The sequence below is a fragment of the Salvelinus sp. IW2-2015 genome, linkage group LG4q.1:29 (genome assembly GCF_002910315.2).
Source record: "Salvelinus sp. IW2-2015 linkage group LG4q.1:29, ASM291031v2, whole genome shotgun sequence".
Taxonomy (NCBI): domain Eukaryota; kingdom Metazoa; phylum Chordata; class Actinopteri; order Salmoniformes; family Salmonidae; genus Salvelinus; species Salvelinus sp. IW2-2015.
This window is the reverse complement of record NC_036842.1, coordinates 10,307,230-10,334,516: the sequence shown is the minus strand read 5'-3', so window position 1 is coordinate 10,334,516 and position 27,287 is coordinate 10,307,230. Positions and strand designations below refer to the sequence as shown.

At 45.1% G+C, this 27,287-nt stretch overlaps 1 protein-coding gene across 1 annotated transcript in view; it reads left to right on the top strand.

Annotated features, from left to right (window-relative positions):
- LOC111961408 (malignant fibrous histiocytoma-amplified sequence 1 homolog) overlaps positions 1-27,287 on the top strand; it is a 33,213-nt gene that overhangs the window by 4,548 nt on the left and 1,378 nt on the right. The gene's annotated exons all lie outside the window — the stretch shown is intronic.

The window sequence follows — 27,287 nt, the reverse complement described above, 5'->3', positions numbered from 1 at the left end:
TGTAGTGCTGGAGCTATGCGCCAACCAGGATTGTTGATATCGTAAGTTAGGTGAGGTCTGGAATTGAGCAGACAGCTGGGTCTTGGCTGGATGGGTAGCTACCCCAATCCCTGGCCCTCCTACCCTAATTTTATTTCTCCCTCTTTTCTTCTCTCTGTGTCAGTTCCCCACACTCGTGTTTTCACGCTTCAATCCCCACATCCACCTCTCCCTCTCTGGCCCAGGGAGGGCTTTGGCGGTCTTTTGGGGATTAGTTCACGTCTGTGGCGTGGCTGGTTTGAATCATTAGACATGAGACCGTGCTTTTTCAGAGCTGTTTCACTGGCATGCCTAGGCTTCCGGAGCAACCGTCTGTCTGACTGGCTCGGGAGCCGGGACACAGACCAGCGCCTGCTATACTAATAGACTGGAGCTTAGCTAGGCACAGAAACTGGCCGGTAGATCGAAATAAGGCAGTTCTCTGGCAGATAGACTAATGTCATATACTGTAGTAGAAACCTAGGAGGAACATACGAACTGTTGTAGTTTGCCACATTTCGGAAGGCACAACATACAGGGATTAAGTTTAGCAAGGTGATTGTCCTGTAGACACCAACAGTTTATTTAACTGAGTAGTAACTATATGGTGACTGCTTCGTGCTTATGTAAATCTGTCACATTTCATTGCAAGCGTCATTCTAATTTCTGCTAGATAGGAGTGAGTGAGTTACTCTACCACAAGCTCGTCTTTCTGCTTGGGTATTTATTGAAGCAAGGCTGGATGTGATATCATGCTTGGGAGACTTTGACAAATTTAATGGGGTGGGAGGGAAGGGAGGAGACGGTTTTGTTTGCGTGGGTGGGGGATGTAATGTGTTGCAGGTTAGTGATTTGGAATTAAATTAATAGCCCTGTGCACTGTAGCCTTCTTCTGACCAACCCCAGCTGTGCGCTTCTTAATTTCGACTGGCCAATAGCTGAACTTGAACAACTCACTCAAGTAGTTACTTTGCAGGTGACTGGCTCTCAGCTGCACCTGCCTGTTTCCATGGGAATGTGCCCTCTTGTTGTGTTCACTGGAGCAACTCAATGGTAGCTATAGGTTTGCTCTTCTGTAAAAACATTGGTGATTCAACTCCTATAGAATGTCCCTTTACCGCTGCTTTGTCCTTGTAGAAATGAAAATGTTCTACCTTTTTCCACAACCTGTGTTCCTCCTCCATTTAGCTGCACAGCTTTTCATATGTCCTAATATGGCCATGTTTTTGGCTGCTGCAGCTTGTTGACTCAGTGTTGGGGCTCCTCTCTTTCCGGCAGACTAAACATGGAGGACTCTTGAATATAATCTTTCTTCTGTGGAATCTAGGGAGAAGACCTCCATCGCAATAATCTTTTCCTTGCATCTGTTTTGGCCTGACATCTCTGAATCAAAGGCATGTACTCCCCTTTTTATTCATGGCCTGATCTGCCTTTATATGGCTGGAAAAAAATCTCGGCCATGCAGACCAATTTCCCCCCTACACGATGCAACCCCCCACAAACCTTGTATTGTGTGTGTGTTTGTGTACGTGAGAGTCTGTTTGTGCTTTTGCTTGTGTTGAATGTATGTGTAAAGTGACAGCGGATGGTGAGTGAGTAATTAGTAATGTGCAGTTAATTGTCATTTCCTCTTCCACACACTTCCAGATTCGTTTGTTGCCTTCTGCTGATCTGACAGATAATGACACTTGTTGTAAGCAGAAAGGATGTGATCCTTCACGTTCCACAGGGGTTAGTCACAAAGGTTATCCTTAGAATTGATGTGCCCACTCGCTCCTGACCACACAAATGGTGTTTTTAAAATACTGTTCAAATAGCCCTCGTTTTGGTGGAACTGTTATTGACCTCTTGAGTTTTTTGCGGGGGTACAGTACATGTTCCTGAAAATCGTCTCAAAGCTGCCGTCAGTCGACCCTGAGTGGAAGACGTGTGAGAAACCAGAGCATGATCTCTGGCTGGGCGCCCAGGGTCTCCCCTTCTCCTGTACTTCGTGTAGCAACCTTCTCCCCTGCCCAGTGCTTAAGCCTACTCTGTGAATTTCAGTACAGTAACAGCACAACAAATAAACCTGCTGGCCCACTGGCCTATATATCTGGTTAATCAACCTGTGAACTTTTAAACATGCTTGGTGCAATTTACATTCCAAGTTGCTAAGTGCATTAGATATATTTCAGGTGCCTACCAAGATGCCTTATCTCACAGCTCATTCGTGCCCATCATACAAGTTCAAAGGAAGAGGATAGTATTTTGTGTACATCTGCTCTTTTCAAATCAAATTTGATTGGTCACATCCAAATATTTCGCGGATGTTATTGCGGATGTAGCGAAATGCTTGTCTACCTAGCTCCAACAGTGCAGTAGTATATAACAATACATACATCTGAAGTAAAACAATGGAATTAAGAAATATATAAATATTAGGACGAGCAATGTTGGAGTGGCATTGCCTAGAATACAGTATATACATATGAAATGAGTAAAACAGTATGTAAACATTAAAGTGACCAATGATTCCATGTCTATGTACGTAGGGCATCAGCCTCTAAGGTGCAGGGTTGAGTAACCGGGTGGTAGCCGGCTAGTGACAGTGACTAAGTTCAGGGCAGGATACTGGGTGGAGGCCGGTTAGTAATGGCTATTTAACTGTCTGATGGCCTTGAGATAGAAGCTGTTTTTCAGTCTCTCTGTCCCAGCTTTGATGCACCTGTACTGATCTCGCTTTCTGGATGATAGCGGGGTGAACAGGCCGTGGCTCGGGTAATTGATGATCTTTCTGGCCTTCCTGTGACATCTGGTGCTGTAGGTGTCCTGGAGGGCAGGCAGTGCCCCCGGTGATGCTTTGGGCAGACCGCACCATCCTCTGGAGAGCCCTGCGCTTGCGGGCCGTGCAGTTGCCATACCAGGCGGTGATACAACCCGACAGGATGCTCTCGATTGTGCATCTGTAAAAGTTTGTGAGGGTCTTTGGGGCCAAGCCGAATTTCTTCAGCCTCGTAATGATGATGAAGCGCTGTTGCGCCTTCACCACACTGTCTGTGTGGGTGGACCATTTTCAGATTGTCAGTGATGTGTACATGAGGAACTTGAAGCTTTTCACCTTCTCCACTGTGGTCCCGTCCATGTGGATGGGGGCGTGCTCCCGCTGCTGTTTCCTGAAGTCAACGATCAGCTCCTTTGTTTTGTTGACGTTGAGGGAGAGGTTATTTTCCTGGCACCACTCCACCAGGGCCCTCACCTCCTCCCTGTAGGCTGTCTCTACTGTTGTGTCGTCTGCAAACTTGATGATTGAGTTGGAGGCATGCATGGCCACACAGTCATGGGTGAACAGGGAGTACAGGAGGGGGCTGAGCACGCACCCATGTGGGGCCCCTGTGTTGAGGATCAGCGTAGTGGAGGTGTTGTTTCCTACCTTCACCTGGGGGAGGCCCGTCAGAAAGTTCAGGACCCAGTTCCACAGGGTAGAGTTTAAACCCAGGGCCTGAGCTTAATGATGAGCTTGGTGGGTACTGTGGTGTTGGAAGGCTGAGCTGTAATAATCAAAGTATCTGTTGTTGAAGGGCAGAGATCTAGGGAGTGGTGTCCAAAGCCGGCTTTGATTCTTAGTGTCAAAGGCGAGTCCTCTAGCACTTTCCCTCTCTGTGTGGATCCTCAAGTCCAGTTTGACTCTGTACCACTGGACAAACCCCTCTAATCCAGTTAGGGGATCTGCTAGGATCAGGCTGCTAGTGATAATGGTCATTCAGGGGACTGGCCTAGAAGGCAAAGCTGAGTTGGTTAGATTATCACAGAAACACAGACGCATAGTCACATAGACACACGACCAAACACATTCATCATTTCACTTACCCTCAAGCTCCTCACAGCCTCATCCACCCATACCTTTAGAGGTATAGTAGTTACATTGAACTTTTTCCTGTATCATTTCATCGTTCTTTTGTATTCTAAAAATGAAAGAGATGAGATTACTGAAAGCTCACGACTTTAGGCTACCTGCCCAGCAACGACGGTATGAAGACATTTCAGTTCACTGGAACATTTGTTGGGACATGTTCCCACATAATTTTAATTTCATTCTGACTTTTTAGTGAATAAGAAAAACTGACTTTTCACTGTGGACGAACTGCTAGCTGCTTGCTGAGGAATTGGATGAGTAGCGATGAGCCGTAAGTGCCCATAGGGCTCCCTGCTTGCTAGTTATTACAGTCGGTACAGGCAGTCTATCCTCTTCCTCCCAGTAAGCCATGGATATACTGTATCAAGAAGGAGCATAGATCAGTCATACAATCATGTAAATGTTTTCTCACCACATGGCGGTCAATTTAATTGGACTCCTTAAATGTTATTTAGATCCCCTGGGGAATATCTGGAAAATTCTTAGGCCAACTTAAGATAAATTATTCTGCTTTACCCCAAGAGATAGAACTGGTGGGTGCTCCAAATATAGCCAAAGGCCTCCAAGGCTAACTTTACGAGAAAGTAAGACGAGCCACTACATTGATACCTGTCACAGGAATCACAGAGAAGATGTCTATGTGGTAGTATCGGCTAAGTTTCATTGTTTAAAAATGTAGCAAACCACCTTTCGAAGTCTTGAGCAATATGGAGCTGTCATTACCAGTAATTGAGTACAGGGGTTGGCGATGAAGTCTAAATGAGGAAAAAGTTGAAAACCTGTCAGTCTCTCTTGCAGCTCTTCAGCTGGAACTTCTCTGTCCGGTTATGACTGTGTGTTTGGCCCATTAAAACATTCCGCTGGTGGAAGTGCTGGGAAATGACGCAGCTTAGACGTTCTGGCCAAGGACTGACTGCAGGGTCAAGAGGAAACTGAGAGGCTGGTGATGATTGTTACCTCAGTAACAGCCAAGCACAAGGAACTCTGGAAGAATGAGCCAGAATCTAACAACCAAAGTAGAGCTGTTTTCAGGAACGGTTCGGAGACTGGAGATCTGAGAGGCACAGACTAAACTACAAATGCAGTGTGTTGATTAATACAAACTTAGTAAGCTGCTGAAGGGCCTGACTTGTGGCTGTATCTAGTGAATGTGGGCCAGTCACAACTGTTGAGGCAGGGAGAGAGTTATCATATTAGTGATTGTGGCAGGAAACCTGGGGCTGGTTCTGTTATAAGGGAGAGGTTCAGATGTCTTGCGTTTCCCGGCTCAGGGACAAGGCTGGAAGTGAAAGTGATAGAGCTCATATTGCCCCTCGGACTGATGTGCTGCTGTGGCCTTCTGAATTGTCTGTCTGTTCAGTACAGTTAGCCTAAAGTGTTCTTCTCGGTCGTGTATGTCTGTGTTGGTGACGTGAATGAGCCGTTGACCTGAAAGAAGGTGAGCCTAAAGGGTATTTTGTTTTGTTTTTAACTCTGTGGATATCACATGGGAAATGGTCTTATGGATGTGACCCTCTGATGACCTTACATGAAGTTAAATAGGGCTGCATAGGCCTACCTATGATTGTCTTCCTGTACAGCTCATGCTGAAATGGTTTTATTTTCTACCTGTGAATTCTAATTCTTGCTGTAGTCTGAGGAATTATTCCTGTCCGCACCTACCTGTGTACTCTTAACCACACACTAACTACACTTAGGTGGATAAGACACCAGTGAGCTAAATTCGTTTTCAGAGTTGCTGTGGGTTTTGGATGGTTTGGTCTGCTCTAAATGTTGTTTTCAATATCACCTACTTGTTTTGTTTTTTATTGCGCTGTATGAAATCTGTCCTCAACGCAGCCTAGTAATCTCTGAGAGGACGTCAATCCTGTTATGTCACCAGTTGGCTGCCCAACTGGAGTTGTGTGCAGTAAGCCTGTCCACTGTATTATCTCTTAGACATGTGACAGACAGTGGCTGTCGGGTTTGGATGGGTTCATAGCTTCTATCCCGTGGGAACGCAGAGTCAATGGTCACTTGGCCTCTGCCGAGTCCCCAACAATCGGCTGTTCAGGTTTTGTTGCTGTATTCATAATGTATGGGTTTTGCAAGCCTGGTCACCAGCCTTCGTTTTGTGTGATTGAATTATATCAAACCCTTTTCAGCATAGCTTTCCCCTTTTGCCCGCTAGCATCAGTCAAAATCCTGAATGTGTTGACCAAAGCCATCAAGGCTCAAACTTGTAGTTTCCTAGAAGGGAGCAGAGTTATTTTTTTTCTCCATTTGGCGGGCCATTGTCTGCCTTGAAAGGGAAATGGTGTCTGGAAATAAAATTAGGGCACTCTCATTTATAGTTCTTCACATTCAGGCCTTTCTTCCGGTCAGCGCACACTCCTTTGACGTGGTCAGATATCTAGAGCTGATAGCAATGGTGGAAATGGGCTGTTTTGGTCACCGTTGGACAGTTCACGTCTTGAGCACAATGTTCCTCTAGGCCAGGGATAGACAACTTTGATGGGGGAAGGAGCCATAAAAAATCTGAACTGATCATGAGGGGCCGCAGTTGCTCACGGATTTGCCTATCCATCCTCCCCCCCCCCCCCACTGCGAGCAAAACATTTTAGTGACCCCCTCTTTTCGAATTACACACATTTTGCCATGGGGTGTAGAGAAATGTTTGGTTTACAGCTAATTTTTCTGCAGTTCTACACTTTTGCCATAGGGTGGATAGAAATGTTTGCCGTTTTTAATATGATATCAGAGTCAGACTAACAAAATCAATAGGGGCCCCTAGCTGGTAATTCAACCATGCTAAACAAGGAGAATGAACCTGTTCTCCGATCATTTCAGTCCCTGGCAGATTGCCTTGCCAGCTGCAATTACTCAGCTCCGCCTGAGGAATGATACATTTATCCACTTTAAACCAACCAATGAGTGTACGTATTTATAGGGTTTATTTTCACCATTGGTGGACATAATACAGTTGAAGTCGGAAGTTTACATACACTTTAGCCAAATACATTTAAACTCATTTTTCACAATTCCTGACACTTAATCCTGGTGTAAATTCCCTGTCATAGTTCAGTTAGGATCCCCACTTTATTTTAAGAACGTGAAATGTCAGAATATAGTAGAGAGAATGATTTATTTCAGCTTTTATTTCTTTTATCAGATTCCCAGTAGGTCAGAAGTTTGCATACACTCAATTAGTATTTGGTAGCATTGCCTTTAAATTGTTTAACTTGGGTCAAATGTTTAAGGTAGCCTTCCACAAGCTTCCCACAATAAGTTGGGTGAATTGTGGCCCATTCCTCGCGGACAGAGCTGGTGTAACTGAGTCAGGTTTGTAGCCTCATTGCTCGCACACACTTTTTCAGTTCTGCCCACAAATTATCTATGGGTTTGAGGTCAGGGCTTTGTGATGGCCACTCCAATACCTTAACTTTGGAAGACCGAACGCGTCTCCTTCCTGAGTGGTATGACGGCTGCGTGGTCCCATGGTGTTTATACTTGCGTACTATTGTTTGTACAGATGAACGTGGTACCTTCAAGCGTTTGGAAATTGCTTCCAAGGATGAACCAGACTTGTGAGGTCTACAATTTTTTTTTTGAGGTCTTGGCTGATCTCTTTTGATTTTCCCATGATGTCAAGCAAAGAGGCACTGAGTTTGAAGGTAGGCCTTGAAATACATCCACAGGTAACCTCCCAATTGACTCAAATGATGTCAGTTAGCCTATCAAAAGCATCTAAGCCATGAGCATAATTTTCTGGAATTTTCCAAGCTGTTTAAAGGCACAGTCAACTTAGTGTATGTAAACTTCTGACCAACTGGAATTGTGATGCAGTGAATTATAAGTGAAATAATCTGTCTGTAAACAATTGTTGGAAAGATTACTTGTGTCATGCACAAAGTAGATGTCCGACTTGCCAAAACTATAGTTTGTTAACAAGAAATAGATAACCGACTTGCCAAAACTATAGTTTGTTAACAAGAAATTTGTGGAGCGGTTGAACAACTAGTTTTAATGACAGCAACCTAAGTGTATGTAAACTTCCGACTTCAACTGTATCTGGTTCTCTCATGTTGTGACATTACCGTGTAATTTAATGTATCCATGCTCAAGCTGATTTTTAAGAGGATACTGGACTGTCCATTTTCAGTGTTGATATGGGCTACATTTGAATGTGACAGATTTTATGAAAGACATTTACACACAGGAAAAAAAATATTGCTCGAGTGGACAATAATTGCATGGATTTTGCTGTAGGGAATCTTAAAAAAAAAAAAAAAAAAAATTAAACTGTCCCCTGCTCTCTCCCATTTCCTTTGGGCAGACTGAGGCATATTTGCTAGTCACATCACTTGGTGTATTTTCCTGCGTTATACAGTCGCCAAGTGTTACAGGTGTTACCATTTAAACCCATATTTAGTAATTTTCTTGTTTGCATATATGACCTTGCTACAACAACCCGATATACAGCACACAGTGTTTTTAAACGGATATCCGTTTAATATGCATTACTCTATATTAGCATTCCTTTAGTTAAGCCCAAGGATTGTCTCATTCAAAATGAACATGATTGTGATGTAGGGCCTTAAGTCATCCGCACCAGCCAGGCCCATCAGTGTGAGTGGGCTGATAATGTGATTGGACAGCTTCAGTGTCAAAGGGAGAGGAGGGCAGTGGGGCTGTTTTTGACTGCTGTGCTGCATCAGGGTGATCATCTCATTATGCACCAGATGTTAACATCTGGCCCTGCAGCACGCACACACGTTCGCTCGTGCATGCACACACCACTGTCCGGACAGATGAGCAGCAACTGTCTCTGTGCGCACAATATACAGGAGAGAATATAATGGTCTGCTAGTAGTTATTCCATATCCTGCCCTGGCTGTGATAGGAGCCTGTCTGCCCTATGTTACTGCCCTGGCTGTGATAGGAGCCTGTCTGCCCTATGTTACTGCCCTGGCTGTGATAGGAGCCCTGTTGCCCTATGTTACTGCCCTGGCTGTGATAGGAGCCTGTCTGCCCTATGTTACTGCCCTGGTTATGATAAGTGCCTGTCTGCCCTATGTTACTGCCCTGGCTGTGATAGGAGCCTGTCTGCCCTATGTTACTGCCCTGGTTATGATAAGTGCCTGTCCTGCCCTATGTTACTGCCCTGGCTGTTGATAGGAGCCTGTCTGCCCTATGTTACTGCCCTGGTTATGATAAGTGCCTGTCTGCCCTATGTTACTGCCCTGGCTGTGATAGGAGCCTGTCTGCACTATGTTACTGCCCTGGCTGTGATAGGAGCCTGTCTGCACTATGCTACTGCCCTGGCTGTGATAGGAGCTTGTCTGCGCTATGCTACTGCCCTGGCTGTGATAGGAGCCTGTCTGCGCTATGTTACTGCCCTGGCTATGATGGGAGCCTGTCTGCACTATGCTGCTACCCTGGCTATGATAATGCAGACAGGCTCCTATGTTACTGCCTCCTCTCTCTCTCTCTTTAGTGCAGATGTGTTCATGTTCAGGATAATGCCGCTGTGATTAAACTCTCTTCTCTCCCTGCCAGGATTAAGCTCCACTTTAACCACAGCCATCTTAAACACACAAGTGCTGCTGGCTGGTTCTCCCGTCTTCACCTCTTCAGCCTAAATTACCCCAGAAGGCTGCCTTTGACACTGCCAGATTCTCGTCTGGCCTACTTGCTGTTTGCCAGGCAGGCCCAACTCAGTCTCCAAGGCAACCCACTGTGGCATGGCCAGAATGGGTTATTTTTGTGCCATCTCCTCTGGCAGAGAAATAGGGCACACATTCCTCAGGCTGTGGGCCTGTCTGTGTCAGGAGGCAGGAGCCACTCGCTGTTCAAAAGGGATTAGTCTAATTTAACGTGTTTGAGAGACTGGTCACGTTATCTTCCCGTCTCTTTGTTAAGCTGCCTCTAAGATAGTCATGTCTCCAAACGAACTCCCTCTGTCTGTGTAACCCTGACTCTTATCAGACTAGTCAGCGAAGTGTTTCTACATTTGTTTCTAGTGTTTGTTTTACCCCACATCCTGTTCTATAGCGGACTACAGTGCTTTATGTAACTGATAGGAGCAACTATTTTATGATTTGGTCAATATTTCCCTCCTTTGGGATTTATGGAGTTTGTTAGAACTAGACTAGAATGCCAAGCAGCAAATTCTGATGTGTAATTATCCTCCCCCACTTTCTGGCAATGTGCATTGTTCATAAACAAACAGTCAGTTACCTCATCAGACAAATGATGATCTCATCGAGGTGGTGGTCCAAAGTGATGCAGCAACTAAAACTGGAACACTTACATTTGCTGGCCAAGGAAAGCCCCTCCAACACTCAAAGCCAATCAAATTGCAGGCTTTTTTTTGTTGTTGTGGAGACTGAGTAGGTCTTGGCTGAGGCTACCAAGACCAAAGTTTATGCTCCACACCAGACGTCACAGACATAGGCTAGTAACAACAGAACGTTAAGTGATTTAAAACCCTTGTTATGCAGTACGTGTAAGGTAACGACCCTGGTGATCAAAATGTGTGTTACTTAAAGTAGAAAGAATGTGGTTTTCGTTAGGACATTTTTAAATGGCGTTCTGTTTGGGCCTCGTCCTGGGCCTTCTCACCTGCACAGCACAGAGTGGGCAGAGCAGACAGCTGCCTGTGTGGAAATCTCATTCGCAACCAGCCCTGACTCAACTGCATCTGACCACCAGATGGCTGCTGAACTCTGTGTGTGTTTGGGTGTCGTGGAAAACCGAACTGTGTGTGTGTTTGGGTATATGTAGCACTGCTATATGTCGGTCTGTGTCAGTGAGACAGAGTGAGTTGTCTCTGGCCATGTTTGTTGATCATGACCGGCTGCTTCATGTGATGTGCTTGGCCTGACTGTTGTTTTAACACACTGTGGTGTTAATCCTCTGACTGAGCTGCTGGCCTCTGGATCTGAACTCAGAGCAGCTGCCTCTCTCTGCCCTATGTCTACCACTGACTCACTGCTCTCTCTCTGCCTGCCCTGGGCACTACCACGTGGTCTGATGCTGCACTGGTGGCAACCTGAGCGCTGTGTCTACTCTACTGTCCAAGATGTCTGATCTGTTTACTAGAAACTCAAAGGTCAGAGTATGCCAGTACTCTGGCATCCAAACATCCTGAGGTCCTGACTGTACGAGCGACACTGTCTTTACTCAGGAAGAACCTGAACTGATCAGACTATGTACAGGCAAGCCGAGCTCTCTTTCCCTGTACTAGTGTAGATTTCCGTCACTGTTCTCTGTGAGGGGTCAAATGGTAGGCTGCTGATGAGGGACATTTAGTTGAAGTCGGAAGTTTACATACACCTTAGCCAAATACATTTAATCTGTTTTTCACAATTCCTGGCATTTAATCCTAGTAAAATTCCCTGTCTTAGGTCAGTTAGGATCACCACTTTACTTTAAGAATGTGAAATGTCAGAACAATAGTAGAGAGAATGATTTAGTTCAGCTTTTATTTCTTTCATCACATTCCCAGTGGGTCAGAAGTTTACATACACTCAATTAGTATTTGGTAGCATTGCCTTTTTAAAGTGTTTAACCTGGGCCAAATGTTTTGGGTAGCCTTCCACAAGCTTCCCACAATAAGTTGGGTGAATTGTGGCCCATTCTTCCTGACAGAGCTGGTGTAACTGAGTCAGGTTCGTAGGCCTCTTGCTCGCACACGCCTTTTCAGTTCTGCCCACTAATTATCTATGGGTTTGAGGTCAGGGCTTGGTGATGGCCACTCCAATACCTTGACTTTGTTGTCCTTAAGCCATTTTGCCACAACTTTGGAAGTATGCTTGGGGGTCATTGTCCATTTGGAAGACCTATTTGTGACCAAACTTTAACTTCCTGACTGTCTTGCTTCAATATATCCACATACTTTTCCTCCCTCATGATGCCATCTATTTTGTGAAGTGCACCAGTCCCTCCTGTAGCAAAGCACCCCCACAACATGATGCTACCACCCCCTTGCTTCACGTTTGGGATGGTGTTCTTTGGCTTGCAAGCATCCCACTTTTTCCTCCAAACCTAACGATGGTCATTATGGCCAAACAGTTATATTTTTGTTTCATCAGAACAGAGGACATTTCTCCAAAAAGTACGATCTTTCTCCCCATGTGCAGTTGCAAACCATAGTCTGGCTTTTTTATGGCTGTTTTGGAGCTGTGGCTTCTTCCTTGCTGAGTGGCCTTTCAGGTTATGTCGATATAGGACTCGTTTTACTGTGGATATTGATACTTTTGTACCGGTTTCCTCCAGCATCTTCACAAGGTCCTTTGCTGTTGTTCTGGGATTGATTTGCACTTCTCGCACCAAAGTACGTTCATCTCTAGGAGAGAGAACGCATCTCCTTCCTGAGCAGTATGACGGCGTACTATTGTTTGTACAGATGAACGTGGTACCTTCAGGTGTTTGGAAATTGCTTCCAAGGATGAACCAGACTTGTGGAGGTCTACAATTTTTTTTCTGAGGTCTTGGCTGATTTTTCTTTTGATTTTCCCATGATGTCAAGCAAACTGGCACTGAATTTGAAGGTTGGCTTTGAAATGCATCCACAGGTACACCTACAATTGACTCAAATGATGTCAATTAGCCTAACAGAAGCTTCTAAAGCCATGACATAATTTTCAGGAATTTTCCAAGCTGTTTAAAGGCACAGTATGTCCTAACCGACTTAACAAAACTATAGTTTGTTAACAAGAAATTTGTGGAGTGGTTGAAAAACACGTTTTAATGACTCCAACCTAAGTGTATGTAAACTTCTGACCTCAACTGTATGTGGGCCAGTTGAACTGTAGGACAGAGGACACTCTGAGGTTGTTGAGATACAGGCAAGTCTACTGTCATGATAAATCACCCTGAAAATACCACAATTATTTAGGCCTGGTGCTGTTTGCCTCAGAAAATATGTCTCTCTTCATGATCAGTGTTGGCTAACTGTGAGCTGAATTTAGACAGAAAATTGTTTGAGCAACTGTATTCCAGTCATACATACGGTACAGCTGTTTGTTGTGTCCCTTGAACACTTAAGGTACATTCCCGGAGAGCTGGAAATACTTGACCCAAGTTTGACAGAAGCATGTCTCTGCTGGATGCGCTGGTGAAAACGTAATGGTATGTCAGGACTGGATAGTTATCATAGGATATTATTACAACACAAACATTACAGTAGTAGCTCTGCCATTATCTCAGCTTTGTGTTTGTGGGTCGTAGTTCAAATTCAGTAGGTTTACAACAACACATCAGTTATTGCGTTGGGAGGTCTGACTCATTTCTTTCATGAGTCATATCAAATCAATTACCCTGGTTAGTTGAGGTAATTGAGTTAATATGTACATGTAGGTGGAGTTATTAAAGTGACTATGCGTAGATAATAACAGTAGCAGCAGTGTAAAAGGGGGGGGGGGGGTAATGCAAATAGTCTGGGTAGACATTTGATTAGATGTTCAGGAGTCCACATGCCGTGCGGTAGCGGAGAGAACAGTCTACGATTAGGGTGGCTGGAGTCTGACAATTTTTAGGGCCTTTCTCTGACACCGCCTGGTATAGAGATCATGGATGGCAGGAAGCTTGGCCCCAGTGATGTACTGGGCCGTACGCACTACCCTCTGTAGTACCTTGCGGTCGGAGGCCGAGCAGTTGCCTACCAGGCAGTGATGCAACCTGTCAGGATGCTCTCGATGGTGCAGCTGTAGAACTTTTTGAGGATCTGAGGACCAGTCTCCCGAGGGGGAAGAGGCGTTGTCGTGCCCTCTTCACGACTGTTGATGTGCTTGGACCATGATAGTTTGTTAGTTATGTGAACACCAAGGAACGTGAAGCTGTCAACCTGCTCCACTACAACCCCGTCGATGTGAATGAGGTTGTGCTCGGTCCTCCTTTTCCTGTAGTCCACAATCATCTCCTTTGTGTTGATCACGTTGAGGGAGAGGTTGTCCTGGCACCACACAGCCATGTCTCTGACCTCCACCCTATAGGCTGTCTCATCGTTGTCGGTGATCAGGCCTAACACTGTTGTGTCATCTGCAAACTTAATGATGGTGTTGGAGTCGTGCCTGGCCATGAAGTCATCAGTGAACAGGGAGTACAGGAGGGGACTGAGCACACACCCCTGAGGGGCCCCCGTGTTGAGGATCAGCGTGGCGGCTGTGTTACCTACCCTTACCAACTGGGGGAGGCCCGTCAGGAAGTCCAGGATCCAGTTTCAGAGGGAGGTGTTTAGTCCCAGGTAGAGGTCGACCGAATATGATTTTTCAACGCCGATACCGATTATTGGAGGACAAAAAAAGCCGATGCCGATTTAAAAAATGTCTTTGTAATAATGTAAATTACAACAATACTGAATAAACACTTATTTTAACTTAATATAATACATCAATAAAATCAATTTAGCCTCAAATAAATAATGAAACATGTTCAATTTGGTTTAAATAATGCAAAAAGAAAGTGTTGGAGAAGAAAGTAAAAGTGCAATATGTACCATGTAAGAAAGCTCATGTTTAAGTTCCTTGCTCAGAACATGAGAACATATGAAAGCTGGTGGTTCCTTTTTAACAGGAGTCTTCAATATTCCCAGGTAATACGTTTTTGGTTGTAGTTATTATAGGAATTATAGGACTATTTCTCTCTATACCATTTGTATTTCATATACCTTTGACTATTGGATGTTCTTATAGGCACTTTAGTATTGCCAGTGTAACAGTATAGCTTCCGTCCCTCTCCTCGCTCCTACCTGGGCTCGAACCAGGAACACATCGACAACAGCCACTCTCGACGCAGCATTACCCATGCAGAGCAAGGTGAACAACTACTCCAAGTCTCAGAGCGAGTGACGTTTGAAACGCTATTAGCGCGCACCCCACTAACTAGCTAGCCATTTCACATCGGTTACACCAGCCTAATCTCGGGAGTTGATAGGCTTGGAGTTGATAGGCTTGAATTCATAAACAGCAGAGCTGCTGGCAAAACGCAGGAAAGTGCTGTTTGAATGAATGCTTACGAGCCTGCTGGTGCCCACCATCGCTCAGTCAGACTGCTCTATCAAATCGTAGACTTAATTATAACTTAATAACACACAGAAATACGAGCCTTAGGTCATTAATATGGTCGAATCCGGAAACTATCATCTCGAAAACAAAACATTTATTCTTTCAGTGAAATACGGAACCGTTCCGTATTTTATCTAACGGGTGGCATCCATCAGTCTAAATATTCCCGTTACATTGCACAACCTTCAATGTTATGTCATAATTACGTAAAATTCTGGCAAATTAGTTTGCAATGAGCCAGGCGGCCCAAACTGGTGCATATACCCTGACTCTGCGTGCAATGAACGCAAGAGAAGTGACACAATTTCACATGGTTAATATTGCCTGCTAACCTGGATTTATTTTTAGCTAAATATGCAGGTTTAAAAATATATACTTCTGTATTGATTTTAAGAAAGGCATTGATGTTTATGGTTAGGTACACGTTGGAGCAACGACAGTGCTTTTTCGTGAATGCGCACTGCATCGATTATATGCAACGCAGGACACGCTAGATAAACTAGTAATATCATCAACCATGTGTAGTTATAACTAGTGATTATGATTGATTGATTTGTTTTTTTATAAGATAAGTTTAATGCTAGCTAGCAACTTACCTTGGCTTCTTACTGCATAACAGGCGGGCTCCTCGTGAGGCAGGTGGTTAGAGCGTTGGACTAGTTAACCGTAAGGTTGCAAGATTGAATCCCTGAGCTGACAAGGTAAAAATCTGTCGTTCTGCCCTTGAACAAGGCAGTTAACCCACCGTGTGTAAAAATAATAAATAAAAATCGGCGTCCAAAATTACCGATTTCCGATTTTGTTATGAAAACTTGTAATCGGCTTCCGATTAATCGGTCGACCTCTAGTTCCAGGGTCCTTAGCTTAGTGATGAGCTTTGAGGGCACTATGGTGTTGAACGCTGAGCAATGAATAGCATTCTCACATAGGTGTTCCTTTTGTCCAGGTGTGAAAGGGCAGTGTGGAGTGCAATTGAGATGGCATCATCTGTTGGAGCGGTATGCAAATTGGAAGGGGTCTAGTTTTTCCAGGATGATGGTGTTGATATGAGCCATGACCAGCCTTTCAAAGCACTTCATGGCTACAGATGTGAGTGCTATGGGTCGGTAGTCATTTAGGCAGGTTACCTTAGTGTTCTTGGGCATAGGGACTATGGTGATCTGCTTGAAACATGTTGGTATTACAGTCTTGGGACAGAGAGAGTTTGAAAATGTCAGTGAAGATATTTGCCAGTAGGTGAGCGCATGCTCGGAGTACACGTCCTGGTAATCCATCTGGCCCTGCGGCCTTGTGAATGTTGACCTGTTTAAAGGTCTTACTCACATCGGCTACGGCGAGCGTGGTCACAGTCGTCTGGAACAGCTGATGCGAGCGTAGAAGTAATTTAGCTCGTCTGGTAGGTGCATGTCACTGGGCAGCTCGCAGCTGTGCTTCCCTTTTGTAGTCTAATAGTTTGCAAGCCCTGCCACATCCGACGAGCGTTGGAGCCGTTGTAGTACAATTCAATCTTAGTCCTGTATTGATGCTTTGCCTGTTAGATGGTTCTTCGGAGGGCATAGCGGGATTTCTTATAAGTTTCCGGGTTAGAGTCCCGCTCCTTGAAAGCGGCAGCTCTACCTTTTAGCTCAGTGTGGATGTTGCCTGTAATCTGTGGCTTCTGATTGAGGTATGTACGTACAGTCACTGTGGGAACGACGTCATCGATCATCTTATTGATGAAGCCAATGACTGATATAGTGTACTCCTCAATGCCATCGGGAGAGTCCCGGAACATATCAAATAAATAAAAATATTTGTCACATACACATGGTTAGCAGATGTTAATGCGAGTGTAGTGAAATGCTTGTGCTTCTAGTTCCGACAATGCAGTAATAACCAACGAGTAATCTAACCTAACAATTTCACAACAACTACCTTATACACACAAGTGTAAAGGGATGAAGAATATGTACATAAAAATATATGAATGCGTGATGGTACAGAACGGCATAGGCAAGATGCAGTAGATGGCATAGAGTACAGTATATACTTATGAGATGAGTAATGTAGGGTATGTAAACATATAAAAGTGGCATTGTTTAAAGTGGCTAGTGATACATGTATTACATACAGATGGCAAGATGCAGTAGATGGTATAGAGTACAGTATATACATATGAGATGAGTAATGTAGGGTATGTAAACATTATATTAACTTCTCTGGGATACTGTAAAAAGTTTGACGCTAACGTCCCACTTGGCCAAAAGCCAGAAAAAATGCAGTGCGCCAAATTCAAATATATTACTAGAACAATCAATCTTTCATGAAATCACACATGAAAGACACCAAATTAAAGCTACACATGTTGTGAATCCAGCCAACATGTCTGATTTCAAAAAGGATTTACGGCGAAAGCACACCAAACGATTATGTTTGGAAAACAGAAAAACACAGCCATTTTCCCAGCCAAAGATAGGAGTCACAAAAAGCAGAAATAGAGATAAAATGAATCACTAACCTTTGATGATCTTCATCAGATGACACTCATAGGACATCATGTTACACAATACATGTAGTTTTGTTCGATAATGTGCATATTTATATCCAAAACTCTTAGTTTGCATTGCGCCATGTTCAGAAATGCCTCAAATATCTGGAGAAATTGCAGAGAGCCACATCTAATAACAGGAATACTCATCATACACTTTGATGAAAGATACATGTTTTACATAGAATTAAAGATACACTTGTTCTTAATGCAACCGCTGTGTCAGATTTCAAAAAAACTTTACGGAAAAAGCACACCATGCAATAATCTGAGACGGCGCTCAGATATAACAACATTTCCCGCCATGTTGGAGTCAACAGAAATACGAAATTACATCATAAATATTCCCTTTGATGATCTTCATCAGAATGCACTCCCAGGAATCCTAGTTCCACAAATTGTTTGTTCGATAATGTCCATTACTTATGTCTAAGTAGCTACTTTTGCTAGCACGTTTGTGCACATGTCCAAACGCTCGCGCAGATGCAGGCGAACTCGGACGAAAACTTCAAAAAGTTATATTACAGGTCGAATAAACTGGTCAAACTAAGTAGCGAATCAATCTTCAGGATGTTGTTATCATAACTATCCAATAACGTTCCAACCGAGAATTCCTTTGTGTCTCTAGAAGTAATGGAAAGCAAAGACAATATCGTTTGGAATGCACGTGACCAGGAACTGGCATTCTGCCAGACCAATGACTGAAACACCTCCCATCCGGCGTAGGAAGTGCAAACAGATCCATATCTTACAGGGAATTGAATAGGCGATGAGTTGAACATCGACCAGCCTCAGAATTCTCACTTCCTGTTTGGATTTTTTGCCGGCCATATGAGTTCTGTTATACTCACAGACATCATTCAAACAGTTTTAGAAACTTCAGTGTTTTATATCCAATAGTAGTAATAATAATATGCATATATTAGCATCTGGGACAGAGTAGAAGGCAGTTCACATTTCCAAAAGTGAAAATGCTGCCCCCTATCACAAGTTAAGTGGCATTGTTTAAAGTGGCTAGTGATACATTTTTTACATACATTTTCCATTATTAAAGGCTGGAGTTGAGTCAGTATGTTGGCAGGAGCCACTCAATGTTAGTGGTGGCTGTTTAACAGTCTGATGGCCTTGAGATAGAAGCTGTTTTTCAGTCTCTCGTCCCTGCTTTGATGCACCTGTACTGACCTCGCCTTCTGGATGATAGCGGTGAACAGGCAGTGGCTCAGGTGGTTGTTGTCCTTGATGATCTTTATGGCCTTCCTGTGACATCGGGTGGTGAGGTGTCCTGGAGGGCAGGTAGTTTGCCCCCGGTGATGCGTTGTGCAGACCTCACTACCCTCTGGAGAGCCTTACGGTTGTGGGCGGAGCAGTTGCCGTACCAGGCGGTGATACAGCCCGACAGGATGCTCTCAATTGTGCATCTGTAAAAGTTTGAGTGCTTTTGGTGAACAGACGAATTTCTTCAGCCTCCTGAGGTTGAAGAGGCACTGCTGAGTGGTGCCTTCTTCACCGCGCTGTCTGTGTGGGTGACCAATTCAGTTTGTCCGTGATGTGTACGCCGAGGAACTTAACCTACTACCCTCTCCACTACTGTCCCGTCGATGTGGATAGGGGGTGCTCCCTCTGCTGTTTCCTGAAGTCCACGATCATCTCCTTTGTTTTGTTGAGTGTGAGGTTATTTTCCTGACACCACACTCCGAGGGCCCTCACCTCCTCCCTGTAGGCCGTCTCGTCGTTGTTGGTAATCAAGCCTACCACTGTAGTGTCGGCTGCAAACTTGATGATTGAGTTGGAGGCGTGTATGGCCACGCAGTCGTGGTGAACAGGGAGTACAGAGAGGGCTCAGAACGCACCCTTGTGTGGCCCAGTGTTGAGGATCAGCGGGGTGGAGATGATGTTATCTACCCTCACCACCTGGGGCAGCCTGTCAGGAAGTCCAGTACACAGTTGCACAGGGTGGGTCGAGACCCAGGGTCTCGAGCTTGATGATGAGTTTGGAGGGTACTATGGTGTTAAATGCTGAGCTGTAGTCGATGAACAGCATTCTTACATAGGTATTCCTCTTGTCCAGATGGGTTAGGGCAGTGAGGTTGCGATTGCGTCGTCTGTGGACCTATTGTGGCGGTAAGAAATGGAGTGGGTCTAGGGTGTCAGGTAGGGTGGGGTGATATGGTCCTTGACTAGTCTCTCAAAGCACTTCATGATGACGGAATGAGTGCTACGGGGGGTAGTCGTTTAGCTCAGTTACCTTAGCTTTCTTGAACAGGAACAATGGTGGCCCTCTTGAAGCATGTGGGAACAGCAGACTGGGATAAGGATTGATTGAATATGTCCATAAACACACCAGCCAGCTGGTCTGCGCATGCTCTGAGGACGCGGCTGGGATGCCGTCTGGGCCTGCAGCCTTGCGAGGGTTGCAGACGCTCTTATCCAGAGCGACTTACAAATTGGTGCATTCACCTTATGATATCCAGTGAACAACCACTTTACAATAGTGCATCTAACTCTTTTAAGGGGGAGGGGGGGTTAGAAGGATTACTTTATCCTATCCTAGGTATTCCTTAAAGAGGTGGGGTTTCAGGTGTCTCCGGAAGGTGGTGATTGACTCCGCTGACCTGGCGTCGTGAGGGAGTTTGTCCACCATTGGGGTGCCAGAGCAGCGAACAGTTTTGACTGGGCTGAGCGGGAACTGTACTTCCTCAGAGGTAGGGAGGCGAGCAGGCCAGAGGTGGATGAACGCAGTGCCCTTGTTTGGGTGTAGGGCCTGATCAGAGCCTGAAGGTTTTACTCGCGTCGGCTGCATGAAGGAGAGTCCACAAGTTTTGGTAGCGGGCCGTGGCACTGTGTTGTCCTCAAAGCGAGCAAAGAAGTTGTTTAGTCTGTCTGGGAGCAAGACATCCTGGTCCGCGACGGGGCTGGTTTTCTTTTTGTAATCCGGATTGACTGTAGACCCTGCCACATACCTCGTGCTTGAGCCGTTGAATTGCGACTCTACTTTGTCTCTATACTGACGCTTAGCTTGTTTGATTGCCTTGCGGAGGGAATAGCTACACTGTTTGTTATTCGGTCATGTTTCCGGTCACCTTCCTGGTTAAAAGCAGTGGTTCGCGCTTTCAGTTTCGCGCGAATGCTGCCATCCGTCCACGGTTTCTGGTTTGGGAATGTTAATAGTTGCTATGGGTAAGACATTGCCGATGCACTTGCTAATAAACTCGCTCACCGAATCAACGTATTCGTCAATGTTGTTGTTTGACGCAGTGCGGAACATATCCCAACCACGTGATCCAAGCAATCTTGAAGCGTGGAATCAGATTGGTCGGACCAGCGTTGAACAGACCTGTGCGCGGGAGCTTCCTGTTTTAGTCTGTCTATAGGCTGGAGCAACAAAATGGAGTTGTGGTCAGCTTTTCCAAAAGGAGGGCGGGGGAGGGCCTAATAGCATCGCGAAGGTTAGAATAACAATGATCTAGGGTTTTACCAGCCCTGGTAGCACAATCGATATGCTGATAGATTTTATGGGAGTCTTGTTTTCAGATTAGCCTTGTTAAAATCCCCAGCTACAATGAATGCAGCCTCAGGATATGTGGTTTACATAGAGTCAAATAAAGTTCGTTCAGGGCCATCGATGTGTCTGCTTGGGGGGGAATATATGCGGCTGTGATTATAATCGAAGAGAATTCTCTTGGTAGATAATGCGGTCGACATTTGATTGTGAGGAATTCTAAGTCAGGTGAACAGAAGGACTTGAGTTCCTGTATGTTATGATCCCACCACGTCTCGTTAATCATAAGGCATACCCCCCCGCCCCTCTTCTTACCAGAAAGATGCTTGTTTCTGTCGGCGCGATGCGTGAAGAAACCAGCTGGCTGTACCGACTCCGATAGCGTGTCTCGAGTGAGCCATGTTTCCGTGAAGCAAAGAACGAGAAGTCTCTTATGTCTCTCTGGAATGCTACCCTTGCTCGGATTTCAACAACCTTGTTGTCAAGAGACTGGACATTGGCGAGTAGTATGCTCGGGAGCGGTGCGCGATGTGCCCGTCTCCAGAGCCTGACCAGAAGACCGCTTCGTCTGCCCCTTTTACGGTGACGTTGTTTTGGTTCGCTGGCTGGGATCTGATCCATTGTCCTGGGTGGTGGGCAAAACAGAGGATCCGCTTCGGGAAAGTCGTATTCCTGGTTGTAATGATGGTGAGTTGACGTTGCTCTTATATCCAGTAGTTCCTCCCAACTGTATGTAATAAAACCTAAGATTACCTGGGGTACCAATGTAAGAAATAACACGTAAAAAAACAAAATACTGCATAGTTTCCTAGGAACGCGAAGCGAAGCGGCCATCTCTGTCGGCGCCGGAAGTACCGGAATATTCCAGTCTGTGCTAGCAAAACAGTCCTGTAGCTTAGCATCTACTTCATCTGACCACATTTTTATTGATCTAGTCACTGGTGCTCCCTGCTTTAGTTTTTGCTTTTAAGCAGGAATCGGGAGGATAGAATTATGGTCAGATTTGCCAAATGGAGGGAGAACTTTGTACACCTCTCTGTGTGTGGAGTAAAGGTGTTTTTTCCCCCCTCTGTTTGCACATGTAACATGCTGGTAGAAATGAGGTAAAACGGATTTAAGTTTCCCTGCATTAAAGTCCCCGGCCTCTAGGATCACCACCTCTGGATGAGCATTTTCTTGTTTGCTTATGGCTTTATGCAGCTCGTTGAGTGCGGTCTTAGTACCAGCATCGGTTTGTGGTGGTAAATAGACAGCTACGAAGAATATAATGAAAACGTCTTGGTAAATAGTGTGGTCTACAGCTTATCATGTGATACTCTACCTCAGGCGAGCAAAACCTTGAGACTTCCTTAAATTTCATGCACCAGCTGTTGTTTACAACTATACATAGACCGCCACCCCTTGTCATACCAGAGGCGGCTGTTCTATCCTGCCGAAAAAGTGTAAAACCCGCCAGCTGTATGTTATTCATGTCGTCGTTCAGCCACGACTCGGTGAAACATAAGATTTTAATGTCCCGTTGGTAGAATATACTTGCTCGTAGTTCGTCTATTTTATTAGACGAACAGTGATTGTACGTTGACTAATAGGTTTGATGGTAAAGGCAGATTACCCTCTCGCCGTCAGATCCTTACATGGCACCCAGACCTACGTCCCCGATATCTCCGTCTCTTTCTCCTGCGAATGAGGGCCTTGTCAGGTGTCTGGAGTAAATCCTTAGCGTCAGACTCGTTGAAGGAAAAAGTATATATATCTTCCAGTACAGGGTGAGTAATCGCTGTCTTGATATCTAGAAGCTCTTTTCGGTCTTAAGAGACGGTGGCAGAAACATTATGTACAAAATAAGTTACAAATAACGTTTAAAAACATTCACAATTGGTTAGGGGACCGTAAAATGGCAGCCATCTCCTCCGGCGCCTTTCTCAGATAAACATAATGTGTTTTTTAAGTTACTCGTGACGTGGCGAATTCGGTGTTTTAGGTCGATTCCCTGTCCGAATATTCTGTTTGTTTCAACAGAAAACTGCAGTCAGTCCCGTGTGACTAATTAGAGCACGGGAGCTGGTGGAAATCCTCCTCTGGTGTGTGTGCATGCTAATGATGGTGAGTGTGGATACAGCGGCGGGGGTTCCAGGATCTCTCACACACAGCCCCTCCCAGTTGTAGCTCCATTGTGTCCACACAGCCCCCCCCCCCCCAACAGGACTGAGGCTGCAGGGGTGTAGCTTGAATACAGCCACTGTCCTCCTTTGTCCCCCTGCCTCAGAAAGGCTGGTGCTTCCTCCCTGTTTCAATCCACGAGTCCCAGCGGTATCTGTGTGCACACACACACACACACACACACACACACACACTAGTTATACATCTAGAAGGCTAGACCTGTGGGGCATGTTGTTTTGTGAAAGTGGCTGGCAGTGGCAGGCTGTAGGCTGATAGGAGGTTGGTAGTGTTGTTCTGTTACCCTTTGTATGGATATGCTCCAATAGGATAATAATGTAATGCTGCAGTAGACGGGTGGGGCTGGGACATGTGCAGATGCTATCACGAGGACCATCATCCATGGGGTTGGGGATTAAACTGTGGAATTGGTTCCTAAAATCCCTTTGCTGTGACCTAAGCTGATTTTTAGTATTGAAACCAAATATGATCTTTTGTGCTTTGTCCAATCCCCCCTCTGCCCTGTTTAGCCTTAAAGGTGATTATGAATATGGCTATGACATGCTCACTGTGTTTGTCCTGTGTGTATTCTTCTGTTTGGTGTAGTGTATAGGAGTTCTCCTCTTTACCCTTCATTAATATGGAGTAACCTAATGTAGTAGGCGTAAAAGAAATGCCTGAGCGGGGTCGTCAGAACCCGTACGCATCCGGTTTTCAGGCTTCACCTCTACTCTCATTTCCCCCTGAAAACTGGGTGCTTCTACAAACCCCCTGAGGGTGAGTGTGGATACTGGGCAGAAGGCAGCTAGCTGCCCGCCCTGTTTGCTTTAGGCCAGACCTGGGCACACTGCCAGCTTTATCACGGCATTGGCTGTTAGTCTGCGAGGGAAAGTCGCCTCTTCTCGGTGGCATTGCCTTTTCTACACAGCTGTTCTAACAGAAACACTCTGGCTTTTTATCGATCTTCTCAAACCCCAGTGTGAGTTCTCACCTTCCAGTGTGGAGCGTGGCAGATGTGGAAAGAGGGAGGGACCCCTCCTTTTTGTTGTATAATGAATGATGTAACCTGAGGATGAGTAAGAGGGAATTAGTGTGTAAGAAGACGATGATTGAAATTTGGGGAAATGTTGATGTTGTGACAGAATGGAAGAGGGACGAGGCCTGTAAAATAAGTCTTGATTGGATGCTGAGGGTCATTCCCTTTGCGGGGGATGGAGGCTGACTACAAGTGACCCATTTGATCTTCCTACAGAAACATTGTGTACAGAGAAAGATGTATGAACGAGAAAATCATTGAGTCCGACACCCTCAGAAACCAGGCCCTTTCATGTGTTCACATGCCCCTCCTCCATCCCTCTGAGTGTGCGTTGCTATCGATCATTGTCAATAGCCTTCTTTGAAATGAACCTCCTTCTATGACCCCCCCCCCCCCAACCCCTCTTCACCCCTCTCCCTCTCTTTCCAATGATGCCTAAAGCCGGGGAAAAAGGGGAAGTGGAAGCGAAGGACTGAGTCCATTGTGAAAAGACCAGACGTGGACATTCTCAGCTAGACTCCTCCTGTGTATTTCCAAACACATCCAACATCCTACTGGGACATTCTTGGAAACAGGAAAATATATATATATTTTTTTTTTTTCTTCTAGCAAGCCTGGAGAAATATCAGTTTTCCTTTTATGGTGGCAGTGGTAGAGTTCAGTGGAGAGGAAAAAGAGCAGAAATGGACAACCTGGCAGAAAATCAAGCCTAGCAGAGCAGGGCAGCAGCACAGGAATGTACATGCTCATTATCCTACCTGCTTGCTGATGCTATTGTGAGGAGGGGGGAGTGGAGGTGAATAGCACATTCCTAGTCCTTGATGTCAGGGCCAACAGAGTCCTCTGTCCATCTACATACTGTATGACTAGTCTACACCCAGTGAGCAGTGAAGGAGGTGAGACTGGAGTGAGCGTTTTTACTGTCCTCTGTCTGACTCTCTGACCCAGATGAGGGGAGCGGCAGAGATAACTAACTGGCTGTGTGATTCGGCACGTATGCTTCCTGTAACAGACTCCCCACTGTTTCCACACAGAGCGATCTGGTGCCAGCAACATTCTCAGGAATGAACCACTAATACATCACGTCAGGACGTCCTGTATAGCAAAACTGTGATGTTATACATTCCGACTGTATTGCAGTGAACAGCAGCACTACAAGCACAATACTGTAAAAATCACATCTTTTTACCAGGACAAAAAACACCATGACTAACTTTTATTCCAGTCTGTCTGTTTCCGGTGCTAAACAACTCCAGCATGCTAGTTGGACCCCCTGCTTTGTCCTGATGAGAAGAGAAAATCAATGGGTTAAGTGCTGCTTAGGACAGGCTATTAGATTGGGTGTGTAGAGCAGTAGCCTGAGGGAAGAACAGGCATTGGGATGAATCCTATACATTGTGTTGAGTGTAGGGAAGAAAATCTGTGTGAACTAAGTTTTCAGGACTAAGACACACAGAGAAATGAACAGCGCTTGAAATTATTAGACATACCAAGACCAGAGCAAATATCAACCATGGTAACAAACTAGCCATATCCTTGGTAACAAAAAAATCCCCATTGCCTTTTGGATAGGGTTGCTACGAGGGTTTTAGTTTTACAGCATGGTGACAGTCATGGTCACACAGCCTCGGAGACAGTACTGGAGCTGAACAGTGTTGATCCAGCAGGTCATGACGATATGAGGTGCAGATAGTAAAACCAGGTCAATCTTTTTCTGTAGCAGATAAGCCCAGATCAGACCCTGCCGGTGATGGGCCAGTACAATATTAGTCAGCTATCTAGGCAGACTAACAAAGACAAACAAGAGGGGTGCATCATTGGTTAACCAAGGAAAAGGATCATCGGGCCTAATCCATTCCTATAGCTAAACCATTCAAATCATGTGAGCTCTGAGCATGGTACAAGCCAGTGAGTATAGATGATTCTGTCAAAGTAGCATGCAACATCTGTCTCTCTCTCCACCCCCCAACAACATATTGATTGGGTTTGCCTTTAAATCACACAACAGAGATTTTATAATAAAACCATTAATGATAGAGAATGTAGTGACATAGTATTACTGATGGGATTTAACCACAGTTTGTCTCATGGACTTCCAAGCACTATGTGAGTATATTATCCAGTTGGCTATAGTAGCAGTGCGTGGTCAGACTGTCTGTGTACAGACAGAGCATGTACTAAACCCACTCACTGTCTGATGGGTGTAGTCTCGTGCTGCACTGCATTACTGTCAGAGGCAGCCAGCCAGCCAGGCAGGATGACCGTAATCTTATTCAGTGACGGATGATGTAACAACATTGTTTCTGCCTGCCTCAATCGGACCGATACCCCGCCATCATCACAAACAGACCTACGCACAGCATCCCAACATGCCCTGTTAGTTGCGAACTGGCTGACAGCGTTTGGAGGAACCCTGGCTGTGCCACACAGGACTTCTCTTAGAACCACAGTCTCTTTCCATTAAGGATGCAGCAGAGAATGAAGGAGAATTGGGATGTTTGTTTTTACCTTTAGCTGGGTTTCTGATTCTGTTCGTGCTGCACCTGCTCTGTTTCCTGCTATTGTTCTGAAAACAGAGAAGTCTTTCAAAAATGTTCCGCATAGATCCCTCCATTCAAACAAACTAAGGCTTTAAGGGTAATAATTAAGGTTTAGTTTTCTAGAAGATGACCAGTAAATCTACCAACAACTGAAGTCTGTTTTACATGTTGCTCTTTCGATATGAAGTGGTCCTGGATAGAGAATGAAGTTCAGGCATGTTTTTCTGTACATTCACAATCACACAACACAGTGGTTAAAGGCCTGCAGATGGCCTGTTAGTGAGACAAATGGGGCGTTTTTGTTTTTCCTATAATTAGAAGGCCATAACATGTGACGTACAGCCTGTTCTGTGCAGATAGTCAGGAAACGGCCTTGGTTACAGAACATGTGGTGATAAACACCCATGCACGTTCACATGCACGCGCATATTCAAACACACGCAGGCATACACGCACAAGCGCTTCCTCTCACTAACATACATTCCCCAACAAACTGCCAGTACCTTGTGATTTTGCTGACGAGGACACACCCTTTGAATATGAGGGGATCTGCAGCTATTAAACAAAGCC